The sequence below is a fragment of the Myotis brandtii genome, unplaced genomic scaffold, assembly GCF_000412655.1.
Source record: "Myotis brandtii unplaced genomic scaffold, ASM41265v1 scaffold5, whole genome shotgun sequence".
Classification (NCBI taxonomy): domain Eukaryota; kingdom Metazoa; phylum Chordata; class Mammalia; order Chiroptera; family Vespertilionidae; genus Myotis; species Myotis brandtii.
The window spans coordinates 2,561,905-2,581,014 of NW_005369060.1; positions in this window are offsets into that span (position 1 = coordinate 2,561,905).

Genomic DNA, 19,110 nt, shown 5'->3' on the forward strand with positions numbered 1-19,110 from the left:
CCCTGTCACACACAGAGCTGCAGGGCGATCAGGGGGTTTGGGCGCTGCCCCCTGTCACACTGATCTGGTGCCAGGAGGCCTCACGGCTCCGCTGATCCCGGTGCTGGGAGGCCTATTACCCTTTTACTATATAGGATAGAGGCCTGGTGCATGGGTAGGGGCTGGCTGGTTTGCCCTGAAGGGTGTCCTGGATCAGGGTGGGGGTGCCCACTGGGGTGCCTGGCCAGTCTGGGTGAGGGGCTGAGGGCTGCTTTCAGGCTGGCGGTTGTTGACTGAAGCTCCCAACCGCTCCTTTTTTTCTTTTTTTTTTTTATTCTGGGCCAAGGCCTCTGCTGCTGAAAAGCAGGTATCTGGTTTGTTTCGGTTCTATAATCGAAACAATGTATAACTCCAGCTCTGAGATCCCGGCTGGCTGAAAGCTGGTTTCTGGGGTTTTGTTTAGCTTCTATATTTGTTACAAAGTTTCTTAGAGTTGCAGCTCAGAGGCCGGCAAGTCAGGTGGGGAACGTTGGAGTCTGCAGTCACTGGAGCAAGCAAGCCTCCCTGTTCGCTTCAGTGCATGGCTGCCGGCCGCCATCTTGGCTGACAGTTAATTTGCATAAGGATATGCTGATTAGCCAATGGGAAGGGTAGCGGTCGTACGCTAATTACCATGTTTCTCTTTTATTAGTGTAGATATATATATATAAAACATCGATGAGAAAGAAACATCATTGATGGGCTGCTTCCTGCATGCCCCTACTGGGGATTGAGCCTGCAATCCAGACATGTTCCCTGACCGGAAATGGAACCAGCAACCTCTTAGTTCATGGGTTGGTGCTCAACCACTGAGCTACACTGGCCAAGCTGTTATAGTTCTATTATTGATTACTTTAAAGACCCCTGTAACTTATTGTACTTGCAAGCTTAAAGAGTACTCTGTTTCTATTGACTCTGTTCTTTTAAAAGTGATATACTAGACAGAAGAAAGAATTTTAAAATTCAATTTCCATATTTCATGGGCATATTCTGTAAGAATACCTAATGATCCTCTTTCTTACTTCTAACCTTATAAAACAATCATTAGATTTTAATTTTTCCTCTTGAAAGCACCTAGCATTCTGAGCAATGGCTGGTCCACTTCCCATTGTAAATTATTAAATAGGCATTTTGGGTTAAGAGTAACACTGTTGTGAGTTTGACATCCAGTGGACATGAGTGATCTAGGGACTCATCACTTTTTGGCTAACCTGATAAAACTGAATTCATTAACTTGTAAAGCAAATAATTAATTTCTCCTGATCTCACCAAAATGTAGATTTCCTGTGTCAGAACATCTGCCTATCATGTTGAGAAAGCCAGTGTATTAGTCATCTGTTGCTGCACAACAAATTACTTTATAACTTTGGCTCTTTGAGCAATAAATATTTATTATTTACTAGAGGCCCGTTGCAGGAATATTCCTGCAAGAATAGGGCTTCCTGAGGCTGGAGTGAAGCAGAGCTCCCTCCCATTTCTGCTGCCTTGGCTCCCTCCCTTCTCCGCCACTTCACTCCCTTCTGCAGCGCTTGGCTTCCTTCTATGCTATCTTCAGTCTTCGCTCCTTGCCTGTGTATGCAAATTAACTGCCATCTTTGTTGGGTTAATTTGCATAAGTCATTGATTGGCTGGTGGGCATATACTATATAACTTTGGCTCTTTGAGCAATAAATATTTATTATTTATTGTCAGAAATTCAGTAGCAGCTAGCTTAGCTAGATGATTCTAGTTTGGGATCTTTCATGAGATTGCAGTCATAGAAAGAACTGATGGGGAATGGAGGATTTGTATACAAGGTGGTTGGCTCATGTGGCTGGCAAGTTGGTCCTGGATAATGGTGGCAGGCCTTAGTTCTTCAGTTTGGCTTCTCAATAGGCTGCTTGAGCATCATCATGACATGTGACTGGCATGGCTGGTAATACAAGACAGAACAAGGCTGAAGCTGGAATGTCTTTTATTTCTGCAGTATTTGTCACATAGGCTAGCCATGATTCAGAGTGGGAGAAGACTATCTAAGGGCATGAGTATGAGACTATGATTATTGGGGCAATCTTGGAAAGGTGGCTATCACAGTATCAATGTCACAATATCACAGACACCATATTTATTACATTGTATTTATGTAATTATGCTTTTAAAAAATATACTTTATTGATTTTTAAAACAAAATATATTTTATTGGTTTTTTACAGAGAGGAAGGGAGAGGGATAGAGAGTTAGAAACATCGATGTGAGAGAAACATAGATCAGCTGCCTCTTGCACACCCCCTACTGGGGAGTGCCCACAACCAAGATACATGCCTTTGACTGGAATCAAACCTGGGACACTTCAGTCTGCAGGCCGACGCTCTATCCACTGAGCCAAACCGGTTAGGGCTAATTATGCTTCTTTAAATTAAAATCATACACTTTCTCAAGCACCATATTATAAATAAGAATGCCATTTGCTTTTAGTTTCCTCATATAGTAAGCTCACTGTTCTTTCCTTTGGAAATGGAGACCAGATGAGCAGTTTTTGGCATAAGAAAAATAATTTAAATGAAATATTTAAAAATATTTTATGGCGATATACTACATTTAGGTTTGGTCTAAAGTCTCTGGTTGTGTGTCTTTGCAACCTCCACTTTTCCTTTTATTCTTTGGCTAGCAGTGTGATTCCATGGATTTGAATATCACAGGGAATATTTTTCAAGACTTCATGTAGTGTAAATTTTAAACCTATTAATACAGTTTATGTTTATGCATGTCTTCTCAAGTAAATTCAAGTAAGAATATTTATGTAGTGTTATTCCTATACTTTCAGAAATGTTTTATAGAAATTATTATCATTGAAGAATTTATTGTTTTTCTGACAGTAACATCTTCGCTGCATCAGTCTTAGAGTAAATTTTCTTGACAACAGTTTTTGTGTTCTATGTCTGGAAATAGCTATGAAATATATTCAATTCTCTGAAAATCTCAAAGGAAGAGTTGCTGTAATAAATTTTTTGACACAAATATTTCACATTTTCAGTTTTGGAAGCAGCTCCACAATTCTATAGGGAAAAATTGAAAAAAAAAAAAAAGAACAAAATACCTTGAATATATAGGTGGTAACTGCTATTTCAAGAAGATAAAAGGAAGGATCTTTGTCCTAATTTGTATTTTCTAGCTTTATAAACACTTTCCCCCTGTATGTGTGATAAAAAGATAACTCTCTTACTGACCATTTACAGGTAACAAAGAATTATGATCCCTTAACTATCTATACTAATAAAAGTGCAATATGCTAATTAGACCGGACAGCTAAACGACCTTCCAGATGTCATTCTGGACGTCCTTCTGGACAAAGCTGCGGTGGTGGAGGCCGAGGAAGAGGCGGTTAGGGGCGATCAGGCAGGCAGTGGAGCAGTTAGGGGTGATCAGGCTGGCAGGGGAGCAGTTAGGAGGTGATTAGGCCGGTAGGCAGAGGGGTTAGGGGCAATCAGGCAGGCAGGCAGAGGTGGTTAAGGCAGAGGGGTTAGGGGGGGCCTCTAGTTTATATATATAAAAGCCTAAGTGACCCTCCTAATGGTACCTATGATACCCAATGACCACCAGGGGGCAGATGCTCTGATTGGTAGCTATTATGCACACTGACCACCAGGGGGCAGACACTCAACGCAGGAGCTGCCAAGCTGTGGTGACTTGACAGCTGCGGTTCTTGGGTGATGCACCTGGAACCAGAGAGGAGGGAGCAGGATTCTGGGGTGTCACCCGAGAACCCCCTCTCGCAATCAGGGACCCCTCCGGGGATGTCGGAGAGCCGGTTTTGGCCCAATCCCCACAGGCCAGGCCGAAGGACCCCACCAGTGCACGAATCCGTGCACTGGGCCTCTAGTTAATCTATATGTGTGCTGACTCTGACTTTGTAAATGCTACTAAGGAAGGTGAGAGAGGAAAGACTTAGAACCTGTTGCTGTGAATCTAGGAGAATGTCTCCTTAAGGCAGAAGGTAAATTGTTAGAGGCCCAAGGTCTTATGGACAGTATGAAGCTTATGAAATATTAGGCAAAAAAAGGTGAATTAGCAAAAAGTATTAGAAAAATGTAGATTGTAATCATATCAACATGATTCCTTGGACCATGTAGTTGGTAATTATGACCTATATAAAAAATTAAATGAGACATTTCCATGTGACTCAATGTATGGGATTTTAGAAACAAGAGAGTTTGAGAGAAAATTGAAGGTTATTTGTCAGCTGAGCATGATGAACTTGTATTTGAATTAATGATCTCAAGTGGACCTGCTAAGCTGAGAAACCAAATCACAGGTTAGTGAAAAGAATGCTAGAAGAAGTTTCTTAAAACAGCCTTCTTAACTTTCCAGCTACTTTTTGGTTCATGGGGTGAGTCTTAATCCAAATTTTGCTTCAAACAAGTCTACCTGAGCAGGAGTTGAAGACCAGATTCAGTCTCAAGACTGTAGATATATATTTGCATTATGCAATATAAAGATGAATGGTAAAATTTACCATTGGGCCCTTCCCCAGCTGTAGTTTGCATGTAGTATGGAATGGTTGAGGAGCGTTATCTTTGGAGTCAGACTTACGTTTGAATCTGGTGCTTGCCACTTGCTAATAATGTGGTCTTGGGAAAGCTACTTAATCTCTCTGATTATAATTTTTTAAATTTATAAATAGGGGATAATAGTACCTACTCAGGCCTAGCTACATAATTTGTGGGGCCCACAGCAAAAGGAAAATGCCAGACTCCTTGTTCAAAAAGCAGGAAAAAGGTACTGTTAAAAGCACTGATATATAAAACTTTATTCCTTTATAAATATTTTATTACTTATAATGATATGATCATTATAAGCATAAAAAAGACTTAAATTATTACCATAAATTTGATCATTCATCTTTATATTGCATAATGCCAATAGATATTTACAATATATATAAATGCCAATATAAGGACATTTAACTCATGTGGAATAATCAGCATTTTTTAACTCATACATGCATATGTATTTCATTCTTACCAGAACAGTGGGCAAAAAACCACATAAAACTAACTTTTTGTTTTACTTATTTATATGTGCACATTTTACCAACACTCTCTACCTTCAATTCCTGATGAGGAAGGAAGGACTGAAATGAAGCCAACTGAGTTGCCTTATCTTTCCTTTATTTTATTTTATTTTTTTTCCTGTGTCATCATTTTCATCATTAGTGATATTGAGAAGTAATAGGATAAAAAAAGGACGTGATAGGATTCGTAGGTCCTTCATGTTTCTTAGAGTACCATTACCTTATGTTTTGTTCCAAGCAAGTCCTGGTTCAAAAGGGTAAAGCATGGACTCTGATCTGCCGGTGACCTGGCTTACTCAGTCACAGGTGTCCTCTATGGAATATGACCATAGAATTCTGGCGGGCCAACTATATTTTGGGTTTTAGTGAGACCCAAATAAGCATGTTATAGAAGCTTATTTGGGTAACTTGAAATGGCAAGTTACAGCTGACACATGCATATACCTACTTTGCTCTTATGCATGCTCCATTGTCCCATTCAACTTCACTTATAAAACACATGCTGGAAAAAAAAACACACCAAACAAACAAAAAAAACATGATACAAGATAAAATTATTAAAAATTTCAAGATGGCAACAGCAGAGCTTTTAAACACACGCAGGGCCCTCTGAGAGCAGGGCTCTATGTGATTGTACTTGTCACATGCTCATGAAGCTGGCCCTGTACCTACTTTATAATGCTGCAAGTCCCCTAGTAGAGTACATAGTAGGTGCCCAATAAATGTCCTTCCATTGTCTTATAGAAAACAATGGATTCCTTCAGAATAGGCATTCATGAAAGCATGACTCAGAATCTTGATGCCCAAGGGGTGATAAAAATTACTCATATTGGAACTGTTACTTTTTCTAAAAGAAATACTTACAGCATATTTTTCAGGTTCTTTAGAAACCATTTGAAATCCTGCAGTTTTGTCTTGATTCAGCCATTATTGGCCTGGTCAGTAGATGAAATAAAGGGATAACTATTTGCTGTGATTTCCAGGTCTTATAAAGCTTCCTCTCCCTCTCAAATCTCTCTCCACTATTTACTTAACATATTGCTTCCAAGTTTAACATTAGAAATTCATCCCTCTGTGTTAAAGTGGTGTCTTATTTTAAAATACTAAGTAAAACTACTGTATAACTGAGCATAAAGTGGTTTTGTTTAAATCATGTGAAGTGTTTAGAAAAAGAAAAGGACAAATTTTCTGTGGGAAGCGTTTTGACTTTAATAGTCATATTTAGTCAGAATTTAGTGAAATAAATAGATTCTTTTAAGAAGGGACCTGAATGAATCAGTGATAATTCTAACATAGTGCCTCTATGTCTCTAGGGCAGTGGTTCTCACCTTCCTAATGCCGCGACCCTTTAATACAGTTCCTCATGTTGTGGTGACCCCCAACCATAAAATTATTTTCGTTGCTACTTCATAACTGTAATTTTGCTACTGTTATGAATCATAATGTAAATATCTGATATGCAGGATGTATTTTCATTGTTACAAATTGAACATAATTAAAGCATAGTGATTAATCACAAAAACAATATGTAATTACATATGTGTTTTCCGATGGTCTTAGGCGACCCCTGTGAAAGGATCGTTCGACCTCCAAAGGGGTCTCGACCCACAGGTTGAGAACCGCTGCCCTAGGGTATAGTAAAGCTTCCTTCAAAGGCCAACTTTGAAGAGTTGTAAATCAGACCTGAGGCTTTGTTGGAGTCAAATGCTTAGTGCTAGGAAAAACTTATTGAGGCTTATTAAATGAGATATTTCCATGTGAGGTTAAAATTATAGAATTTTGATCAAGCTACTTATCTTACTGGAGACTGTTTGGCCTGAATATTTTTTCTTCCAAGTATATTTGCCTCCCAAATTTTCTAAGTAAATACTCTTTTGTTTTTGTCTCCCCTCTTTCAGCTATCCATTCCTAAATCTTTCTATCCTTTGGGCATTCCCAAACTGATATTGTGGTTTAGTGGGCAGAGAGTACCGAAGAGGTCTTAACTAGAAGCTGTACTTATAAATTTAACCATCCTGTTTTGGGAAAACATCTGAAAATAAAGATAAACATAGAAAGGTAACAGATTAATGAAATAATCTCAAAATGACTCTGTTGCATTTTTCTGTGGGCCAATCCCTACCTAAGGGCTTTGCAATTGTTATCTCATTTATTTCTCGCTGTAACCATTTGAGTTAAGTTCTTCTTGTTTCCATTGCATAGTTAAAAACTTGGCATATGATAGGTAATACTGATCATTATTGCCCTCATGAAAATTGGTTTACTATTGTATTCAGTTTTTGCCACAATAATTCTGAGTAAAAAACCATCTCAAAAACTCAGTGCCTTACAAATACAAACATTTATATATTTTTGCTCATGGGGCTGCAGGTTGGCTCTGCTGGGTTTGACTGGGATCAGTTGCATTTATATCTGCTACCCCAAATTTCTCATTCTCCCAGGACCAGCAGCTACCTGGAGACGTTATTTTTCTCATGGCAAATCACAGGAGCACAAAAGCACAAGCCAAACTATGAAGTCACATTTAAGGTCTTTGTTTATGTCACATCTACTAACATTCATTGGCTAAAGCAATGTCAGTATTGAATGGGCAGAAAAGTATATTTTAGCCACAGTGGGAGAGCACTATGAAGTGACTTGGCAAAGGGAGTGGATGTATACTCTATTACAGGGGAACACCTGGGATCAATACTCCAGTCAACTTCTAGTTGGGAGTAGGGCACTGAGAAAATGTGACTCACATTGGCTGGGTGGGAGGGAGATAAAGAGAGACGGTGATGCATGGTGCATAGTGTGGCAGGTCTGGCACAGAGCAGCAAGAGGGGTCCAGACCAGGTGGGGGGCATGCCAGAAAGGAAAGATGGGCATGCCCTCATCTCTTTTTACAAAGTTCAAGCCAAATTGCCTACCTAGAACTTTATTTATGATTGTCCCCATAAATAAGGGGACCATTCGGAGAGAACAATGCAGCCCAAGACCCCAGGGTCCATTTTGGACCATTACATTATTTCAGCCCTGAGGAGTACTAGTTTAAGGTTTGTGGTCATTGCTTATTCTCAGCAGATTTTATGATGTTCATTAAATTGCTGGCCCACTTCTCCTTCATTGTGGCACAGATAATATTCTAAGTAGCTTTCCTAAAAAATCTCACTGCTCATAGCAATCAGGCTGCTTCCTAATTTAAGGACTATGTTTTGGATCAGAGTCCAACCATTGGTTCCTTTGGGGTTTTGACATGCTGTTTCCAGGAAAGAGCTACCATATTATTATCCCAGCTGCCACAAATAATATGAGGTTATAACAAAATTAGTAGCATTTTTTAAACTTCTAGTTTGTAGCTTGGGGAGATAGTCTAGCCTTTGCAAAGGAGGGGATGAGGTTGGAAAGAGGAGTCAGAGTCAGATAATAGAAGGCTTGGGAAGCTATGATAAGAAGTTTGGACTTTATGTAGGACTAGAGGCCTGGTGCACGAATTTGTGCATGGGTGGGGTCTGGCTGCCCACCCCTGATGGGGGAGGGGCAGTGATCGGGGGCGGGACCATGGGGGGAGGCAGTTATTAGTGTCAAAGACCTTTGCAGGGTGTATACACGTTGGCTTTCCGATGAGTTGAAGCTTCAAAGGCGCTTTAGTGTCAGGGACACTTACAGCTTCTGTTTCTAAGCCTCTCCCTAGACAGGTAATGTGGTTTAGTTCCCTGCTGACGAACCCTCTAAAGCAGCGGTTCTCAACCTGTGGGTTGCGACCCCTTTGGCAGTCGAACGACCCTTTCACAGGGGTTGCCTAAGACCATCCTGCATATCAGATATTTAAATTACAATTCATAACAGTAGCAACATTACAGTTATGAAGTAGCAACGAAAATAATTTTATGGTTGGGTCACAACATGAGGAACTGTATTTAAAGGGCCAGAAGGTTGAGAACCACTGCTTTAGATATATTCCCAGAATTAGGATTGCTGGGTCAAAAGGAAGTTCCATTTTTAATTTTTTGAAGTAACTCCATACTGTTTTTCACAGTGGTTGCACCAGTCTGCATTCCCACCAACAGTGCACAAGGGCTCCTTTTTCTCCACAGCCTCACCAACACTTGTTTTTTGTTGATTTATTGATAGCCATTATGACAGGTGTGAGGTGATATCTCATTGTGGTTTTAATTTGCATCTCTCTGATGATTAGTGACTTTGAGCATTTTTTTCCTACGTCTATTGGCCATCTGTATGTCCTCTTTAGAGAATTGTCTATTCAGGTCCTTTGCCCATTTTTAAATTGGATTGTTTGGGTTTGGGGGTTTTTTAGGTGTTGAGTTGTATTTGTTCTCTATATATTTTGGAAATTAACCCTTTTCAGATGTATCATTGGCAAATATGTTCGCCCATACAGTGGGCTCCCTTTTCATTTTGTTGATGGTTTCTTTTGCTATACAAAAGCTTTTTAGTTTTATGTAGTCAAATTTGTTTATTTTTTCCTTTGTTTCCCTTGCCCAAGGAAATATATTAGACAAAAATATTGCTACGAGAAATGTCTGAAATTTTACTATGTTTTTTTCTATACTTTCATGGTTTTGTGACTTACGTTTAAGTCTTTAATCCATTTCAAGTTTATTCTTGTGTGTGGTATAAGTTAGTGGTCTAGTTTCTTTTTTTAAATTTATCTGTCCAATTTTCCCAACACCATTTATTGAATAGACTGTCTTTACCCCATTGTATGTTCTTGCCTCCTATGTCAAATATTAATGGGTCATTATGTATTTTAAATACACCCTAATGAATGGACTGTTAAAGCATTCGGTCCTGCCATAGAAACATCACCTCTCTATACACTCATAGCTGCATGGTTCCTGTCTCTCCTCTCTTACTCTTCCCCACTCATGACAACATTTAACTAAAATTATAAACTTTGCAAGTGTGCTTTCAAATCATTCCCCCTTAAGCCATCATTTTTTTTTAGTCTAATAGAACCTGTGTTTCTAGGTGACCATGTCTATCTGATTGAACCAGGAGAAGGGAAAGGTCTTTAGGTCATAAGTGAAAGAATTTAATTAGATGAACTCTCGGGTACATAGATTAATACCTTGAAATACGTTCCCATCATACACAAGCTGCCAATAAGAATGAAGCCACTGGTTTCACTTACTACGTCTTGATGTCATTCTCAGTGACCTCTGTTTTAGGGAAAGTGATTAAGGTCCAGAAGAGTGCAGTCTCCCCAAGCAGCTTATGAGACATCTATTGGGGCAGCTCCTAAGAGCAGGGCCAGGAGCTACAGATAAGACATTGGGTCTTGCCACAGGATTAGATATAATGGTGAGGTTGTTGAATGAGGTCTTGATATTTGGAGGTTCATTTGTTAGAATACCCTTTTCCATTTCCAAAGCACAGCCAAAGATGTGGTCAGGCTGTCAAGGTGATACTTTGCAAAACTCTTCAAACCTTTGTGGAACTGATGTAAAGGGTTCTACTTCATAAGACTGGGTTCTTCATTTACTTAGCAAAGGATACTAAAATAAGTTAAAGTGAAGTGATAAAGTAGAAACCCATTTACATCTTCCAAGGCCCACCAAAGTTCCAAACTGGGGCACAGAATCCACTTCCTCACAGTACTCATATGAGATTGATCAGTCAAACTCTAAGTGTGGTTGAAAGAGACACACACAGGGATAAAAAGTAAGGAGAAAAGGTGTCAGAAGAACAGGAGACCCTTTGATAGGGGAGATCATGTCTATGAGGGAACTCTGCCATCTCTCTATATAAATAGATCACAAGAACTCTTGAGCACATTATGATCCAGTGCAGCAGCAGCATTCACACACTGGAGCCAACTCGAGTCCCAAGATAAAGCTGGATCACTGATTCTGGGATAGCACTGCCAAGTGAGGAGAACTGTCTTTTAAAGATGAGATAACGGGTCCCTGTCAAATTTCAGAGTTGGTCCCAGGCCCTTGAACAAGTTGCATTAAATAGAGAAACTACACTTTCTCTTCCACACTCTAACCTGTGTATGGTGTGGGGTATATTGCTTTAGCCTGAACTAAAGGGCTCCACATATGATTGCAGGTATATTTGGCAAGCTAACAGCAAATATGTCTTTTGGACAGCAAATTACTCCTCCCTTCTCTGACATATGCATCGTCTTTATACACAAGCTAATACCCACAGCAGGCAAAACCAATGCCATGTTTTTACCCCGTATAGATTTGAATCTTACCAAGGCCTTTTTTCTTTTTTGGGTATACTAAAGGTACACTTATTTTTTCTTTCCACAAACAACAACCAAAGAAAGAAAGAAAGCTAGTAGTTTGCTTGTAGAACTCAATTTTTTTTTTAATTTAACAAACAATGAGCACCTACTTTTTGCTAAGCAATTTAGGAAGAGTATTTAAAATAAAATAAATCTGAAAATTAGATGGTACTTCCAACTAAAGCCCTCCAGAATTTTGTTGTTTTAGAATTGAAGGTGCTATATAATGTTAGGAACAGTTGGTCTTAAAAGGGTGTCCAAAACAGGGTACTCCCAAGAAAGAGAACATGATTGCTCTCACCATCTCTTGCTTAAAACATCAAGTAATTTCAAATTGGTGTCCCTGCCCAGCCAGCATGGCTCAGTGGTTGAGCATCAACATATGAACCAGGAGGTCATAGTTCAATTCCCAGTCAGGGCACATGCCCAAGTTGCAGGCTCGATCCCAAGTGTGGGGCATGCAAGAGGCAGCCAATCAATGATTCTCTCTCATCATTGATGTTCCTATCTCTCTCTCCCTCTCCCTTCCTCTCTAACATCAATAAAATCTTTTTTTTTAATTTGGTGTCTCTACCTCCTATCCATTATATTCTCTCAAATCAAATTTTCCCATGCTCTCAGAGCCATCTCTCAAAAAAAAAAAAAGCCACAATCTTAGCACCTCAGTTCCTCCTCTTTTCTTTCCTCAATAATCTATGTATATAAAAGCCAAGCAACCGAATGGCAGAACTACCAGAACGACCAGTGGCTATGATGCACATTGCAGCAGCCAACCGGCCCGATCAGGGGCAGGGCCGGCAGGGTGGAGGTGCCATGGGCAGTTGGCTGGCCGGCCCCGCCCCCAATCACTGAAGTCTGACCTTCAGTGATTCTAAGTAAGTAAATGCTCTCCAGCCTTCATAGACCAGGAACCTGAATGACCAGTGATCAGGAGGAAAACTGCTCGTGGTCTGGACCTTCAGTCAGGTGTCCAGGAGAGGTGCCCAGCACAACCACCATCATCCTGCATTCTCTCTCCACTGCTTACTACCAAAGAGAGCAGCCATATCACACCACAGCCTCTCTTTCTGAAACACTAATTTGAAAGAATATATGCACCCCTATATTCATTGCAGCATTATTTACAATAGCCAAGATGTGAAAACAGCCCAAGTGCCCATCAGTAGATGAATGGATAAAAAAGCAGTGGTACATTTACACAATGGAATACTGCTCAGCTGTTCAAAAGAAGGAAATCTTGCCTGGCTGGTGTGGCTCAGTGGTTGAGCATTGACCCATGACCCAGGAGGTTACAGTTTGATTTCCGGTCAGGGCACATGCCTGGGTTTCAGGCTCAATCCATAGTAGAGGGTGTGCAGGAGGCAGCCAGTCAATAATTCTCTCTCATCATTGATGTTTCTATCTCTCTCTCTCTCTCTCCCTCTCCCTTCTTCTCTCTGAAATTGTTAAAAACTTTTTTTCTAAAAGAAGGAAATCTTACCTTTTGTGACAGCATGAATGGGCCTAGAAAGTATTATGCTAAGTGAAATAAGCCAGTCAGAGAAAGACAAATACCATATGTTCTTATATGTGGAATCTAATGAACAAAATAAGCTGATGAACCAAATAGAAACAGAGTCATGGGTACATGGAACAAACTGACAGCTGTCAGAGGGAAGTGGGGTTGTGGGCTGGATGAAAGAAGGTGAAGGGATTAAGCAAAATAAAATATACTAGTATATATTTCTCACATAGACACAGACAACAGTGTGGTGATAGTCCAGGAAAAGGGGGTTGGAGGGAGGTAAATGGGGATGGAAAGAAACTGCTTTGAGGCAATGGGCACACAATGTAGTATGCAGATGATATTTTGTTGAGTTGTATACTTGAAACCTGTATGGTTTTATGAACCAGTGTCATCCCAAAAAATTCAATTAAAAATAGTTAGCAACTCATTCCATTCATTCATGATAATTTTTACTATTTCTGGAGCTGAACTTAAATGCCTGTCAACCAATAGGGCTATATCTTTTTAGTGTGCTTTCCTCCATCCACCTCTGAGGCAAGGGTGACTATTTTGGGCTTATATACTTCCTAGCTGCTGAGGACAGAGCTCAGGAGAATAGTAGTCTCAGCCTGTCAGTCATACTGCTTTACTTTTAAGGTCTCATCAGCTTGAGCATTTCAAAGTATTCCCACTTCTTGCTGGTTATGGTATAAATTGCCAGAGGTTGGAGGTGGTAAAAAAGGGCATTTGTATCTCTATTGCTATATTATGTGATAACAAATTATGTCATATTTTTCTTCTTTACTGGTTTAAAGTTACACATTTCTGAGTTAATCTATCATAGTTCTTTTACTGCAATAATAACGTGCATGAGTCTAGGGATAATTATTACCATAACTCTATACTAGTAACTCAGCTCTCCCAAGCTATTACCAGTACAGCCAATTTAAAGATTGGTATAAATATGTGTTACATTAGCCTTACCCATGATGATTGTTTTCTTAGACAATATATAAATAGAGGAAACTGTCCTTGTACTGCAAGTGGAGGCTACAGATGTTCTTGGGATATAATTGTGACTGTAATGACAAACTCAAAGGAAATAAGCCTACAGTTATAATAAGGTTGAATGCATCTCTTATCAGCTATTGGATTCTTTTATCTGTGTGTAAATCAGGCTTTTCAATACCAACTAAGTGGTTGGTAATACCAACTAAGTAATTGGCTAATTGTTCTATGGAGCTATTAGTTAGATCATTTCTATCAAATGACTCCCCTATAGCTTCAATAGACTATATCTTCTAAAAAATGTCTAAAGGGATACAACTTTTAGTAGGGGTAATAACTCTCCAAAGAGTCTTGTGGGACATACTAATTCCATTCATAGCTGTTAAATAATCCAGATGCTCTCAAATTTTGTCCCCTACTTTGTAGATAATACAGTGAGCGGAATGAACATTTATATTGCTTAGCTCAAATTATTACAGATGAAATAATAGCCTTGCATTTTCTTCTGGCCAGCCAGGAGGACTCTATACCGTTAGTAACACTTTATTTTGTTCCTGGATTAACACCAGGGTTGGGGATCATGAAACAATCTACATCTTTTTTTTTGTTAATCCTCACCTGAGGATGGATGGATATATATAATTGATTTTTAGACAGAGTGGAAGGTAGGGGAGAGACAGAGAGAAACATCGATGTGAGAGAGACACATCATAGGTTGCCTTCCACAAGCGCCCTGACCAGGGCCAGGGATCGAGCCTGCAACCGAGCTACGTGCTCTTGACTGAAATTGAACCTGGATCCCTTCAGTCTGTGGGCCGATGCTCCAACCACTGAACAGAACTGGCCAGGGCAACAATCTACATGTTAAGGAGTTGTTGAGAGTTGTTTTCTTGGTCCAGTGTGTGAAATCATAGACCATAGTTCCAGAGTGCCTTCTTATAGTATCTTAGTTATTCTTGTTTTCTTCACAGTTATGTCATGTTTATTATCCAGCATCTTGAATGCTTCTATACACCACTCTTCTAACAGATGATCCCAAAAATAATAGAGGTAAAATCATATTGATAAACAAACTGAAAATTAGGCTTCACAAATTAAACATCAATTTCCAAGAGAATCAACAACAATGGTGAAGATGTGGACAATCTTGGTGATCTTTCCTGCAGCTTTGGCTGAGAGAGGATCAGAAGATTGAGAGTAAAAAATAAATAAATAAATAAACAACACAGAGAACAAAATAAATAAACAAAAAACCCCAACCAACCAACCAAACAAAAACACACCTCTCCACACTTCTAGAAAATAATTGACAATTCTACAGTTATGGTAGAATTAGAACTGGTTTTAAACCTGTCATTGATTTGTGACAATGATCACTAATGGGTAGTGGCTTCACTCCAGTGAACACACTTTTAAGGCTGGCACAAAATTGCTGCCTTTGTAACCAACATAAATATGCTTTTAAGGTTGATGTCAATTTACTCTCACCTCTGTAATCAATAAGCATTTCCCAAGAATGCTTTATCAGATCAGAACTTTGTTCTACCCAACCAGCATAGCTTTTTAGTACTTAAAATAAGCATTAATTTTATCATTGTGCTTTCAGTTTTAGATTTTAAATAGTGGTCTCAATCTTTGACGGGGATATTGCTCATTTATTCATGGCGGTAACTTCAGATATTAAAATACAAAGCTTATTTTTTCCCTTTTCAGTTTCATTTTTTACCCCGGAATTCTGATAACAAAAGTAATGTCTAGACAGGCTGTTGACCTTGCCAGGTGTGAGAAAATTTGATTGTTCACTTTCAGAGAAGGATATCTAAAGCAAGTAGATGGAAGTCATGAAGAGTTTATGGAACATTACTGTTAGGTGTTTTGTGTCTTCCTACCACCTCACGCAAGGAGAGGAGAATGTTCTACCTATCCTATTATGTCCTGAAATTAGGTTCCCAAAGAAATTCTCTTTTAGAATTAGAGATATTTAATACAGGCACTGTGGTAGCTTCTTGTCTAGAGCTCTCTGAGAAGCAGAACATCCAGGCATAACCAATTTCTGGAACTGGGAGGACAGCAGAAAACTGGCAGAGTGCGCAGCCTGTCTAAGGAAGGCAAAGAGCCCCTGGGATCCTGTGGAGCTGAGTTTGGAATAGTTGATATTAATACTTTTTTCTCGAGATTTAGGGCAGGCCAAAGAAAATATGTGTGCTGTAGACTAGTCTTATAGAGAGGCTGTGGAGTACTCAACCAACTGGGAGCTGAAGTGGCAAACAGCAGCCTTTCTCCTGACAATAAGCAGTTTAGGAGATACTGCCCAGCTGGATGCTCAATGACCATCAAACCTGCCATAAAATGGAGCCAGCAGCTGGAGCCACCAGCACCAGAAGACAGATCAATGGGGATGCCAGTAGCCAGGGCCAGAAGAAAAGGGGCTGTGAACCAGCTGTGCTAACTGGCTCTTAAAGCAGACTCTCCCTGTCTTTACTGACATGATGCCAGGAAGCAGAGAACTGGCTCATCTGGGAGTTTAGAGTGAAGAGGGTACAGGGGAAGAAAGCTAAAAAACAAACCTTTGAACTGTGAATGGTGACTGAGATAGTACTTGAATTTTACTGAAAGGGAAGAAGTTTTAAACTAAAAGTGACTTGAAATTTATTATATTTGACTGTGTTTATCACAATGGGATAGCCTACTAGTCTTTTTTCAAGCTGACTAGGAGTTCAGAACCAACACGGTGATGAATAAGAGTGGTGAGAGTGGACATCCTTGTCTTGTTCCTGATCTTAGAGGAAAAACTTTTAGTTTTTTGATATTGAGTATGATATTATCTGAGTGTTTATCATATATGGCCTTTATTATGTTGAGGTACTTTTCTTCAATTCCTATTTTATTGAGTGTTTTAATTATAAATGGATGTTCTACCTTCTCAAATACTTCTTCTGCATTTATTGACAAGATCTTATGATTTTTATCCTTTCTTTTGTTAATGTAGTGTATTACATTGATTGATTTGCAAATGTTGAACCATCCTTGTGCCCCCTGGAATGAATCTCACTTGGTTGTGCTGTATTATTTTTTAGATGTACTCTTGTATTCAATTTGCTAGTATTTTGTTTAGAATTTTTGTATCTGTATTCATCAGATATTGGTTTGTCATTTTCCTTTTTTGTGTTATTCTTGCCATGTTTTGGTATCGGGCTTACATTGGCCTCATGGAATGTGTTAAGAAGTATCTCTTCTTCAATTTTTTGGAAGAGTTTGAGAAGGATTGATTTTAAATCTTTGAACCTTTGGTAGGATTCACTTTTGAAGCCATCTGGTCCTAGACTTTGTTTTTTGGGAAGTTTTTGATGGTTGTTTTTAATTTCCTTACTGCTGATCAGTCTATTTAGATTTTCCAATTCTTCATGATTTAGTCTAGGAAGGCTGTATACTTCTAGGAACTTATCCATTTAGCCTAGGTTATTGAATTTGGTGGCATATAGTGTTTCATAAGATTCTAGTATCGTCCTTTGTATCTGTGACTTTTCATTTCTGATTTTATTTATATGGATCTTTTCCCTTTTTTCCTTAGTGAGTCTATGCAGAGGTTTGTCAATTTTATTAATCTTCAAAGAACCAGCTCTGTTTTTTTTTATTAAATTTTATAGTCTTTTTGAACTTTATTTCATTCAATTCTGCTATACTTTTAAATTTTTCCTTTTTTCTGAAGTCTTTGGGTTAATTTTGTTCTTCTTTTTCTAGTACTTTAAGATGTGATGTTAGGTTGTTTACTTGGGATTTCTCTTGTTTCTTGAGATAGGCTTGTAATAATATTAACTTCCCTCTTATTATTGCTTTTGCTGCATCCAGTGGTTTCGTTATATTGTATTGTCATGTTCATTTGTCTCTATATATCTTTTGATCTCCTCTTTTATTCCTTCTTTGACTCAGTCATTTTTAACAGTATGTTGTTTAATCTCCATGTATTTGTGGTTTATGTTCGTACTTCCTTTTGCAGTTGATTTTTAATTTCAAGGCATTGTGGCCAGATAATATGCTTGGTGTAATTTCAATCTTCTTGACATTTTTTTATAATTAAAAAATTAAAGAAAATTTCTTTATTGTTTAAAGTATTACATATAGTATTACATATATTTTCTTTTTTCCCCATTGACCTCTTCCCGGCCACCCCCACCCCCAAGCACATGCCCTCAACCCCCAGTATCTGTGTCCATTGGTTATGCTTATATGCATTTTTGATCCTCACCTGAGGATATTTTTCCATTGATTTTTAGAGAGAGTGGAAGAGAGAGATAAAGACAGAGAGAAATATTGATGTGTGAAAAACACATCAATTGGTTGCCTCCTGCATGTGTCCTGGCCTGGTCGGGGGAGGAGCCTGCAACAGAGGTAAGTGCCCTTGACTGTAATTGAACCCGGAACCCTTCAGTCTGTAGGCTGATGCTCTATCCACTGAGCCAAACTGGCTAGGTCTTGAATTTGTTGATGCTAGTTTTGTGACCCAACCTAAGGTGTATTCTTGAGAATGTTTCATGTTCGCTGGAGTAGAATATATGATTTGATATCCCTTGAGTATTTCCTGTAAATGTCAATTATGTCCATTTGGTCTAGTGTTTCTTTTAAGGCCAATATTCCTTTATTGATTTTCTGTTTGGTTGATCTGTCTAGAGCTGTCAATGGAGTATTAAAGTCCCCAACTATGATTATGTTTTGATCTGTTTCTCTCTTTAGTTCTGTGAGTAGTAGATTTATGTATTTTGGTGTTCCCTGATTGGGTGCATATATATTAAGAAGTGTTATGTTTTCATGATGTAGTGTTCCCTTATCATTATAAAGTGTCCATCTTTGTCTCTTGTTATCTTGCAATCTATTTTGTGAGGTATAAGTATGGCTACCCCTGCTTTTTTGTGTGGATGTTATTTGCTTAGAAAATTACTTTCCACCCTTTTACTTTGAATTTACCTTTGTCCTTGCAGCTTAAATGTGTCTCTTGTAGGCAGCATATGGATGTTTTTGTTTGTTTGTTTTTTATCCACTCTGCTACTCTGTGCCTCTTTTTTGGTGAATTCAGACTACTTACATTTAGGGTAATTATTGATGTATGAGGATTCCCTATAGCCATTTTATCTTTTGTTTTCTGTTAGCTCTGTGTCTCCATTGGTTCTTTTCCTTTCTGTCTGTTGTTTTTGTTTGGTGGTATTCCATACATCTTTCCTCTGTTTCTTCTTTTTTAAAGCTACATGTCGTTGTTTGGGAATTTTTATGGGGGTTGCCATTAGGTTTACAAAGAATGAAGTTGAATATATACCG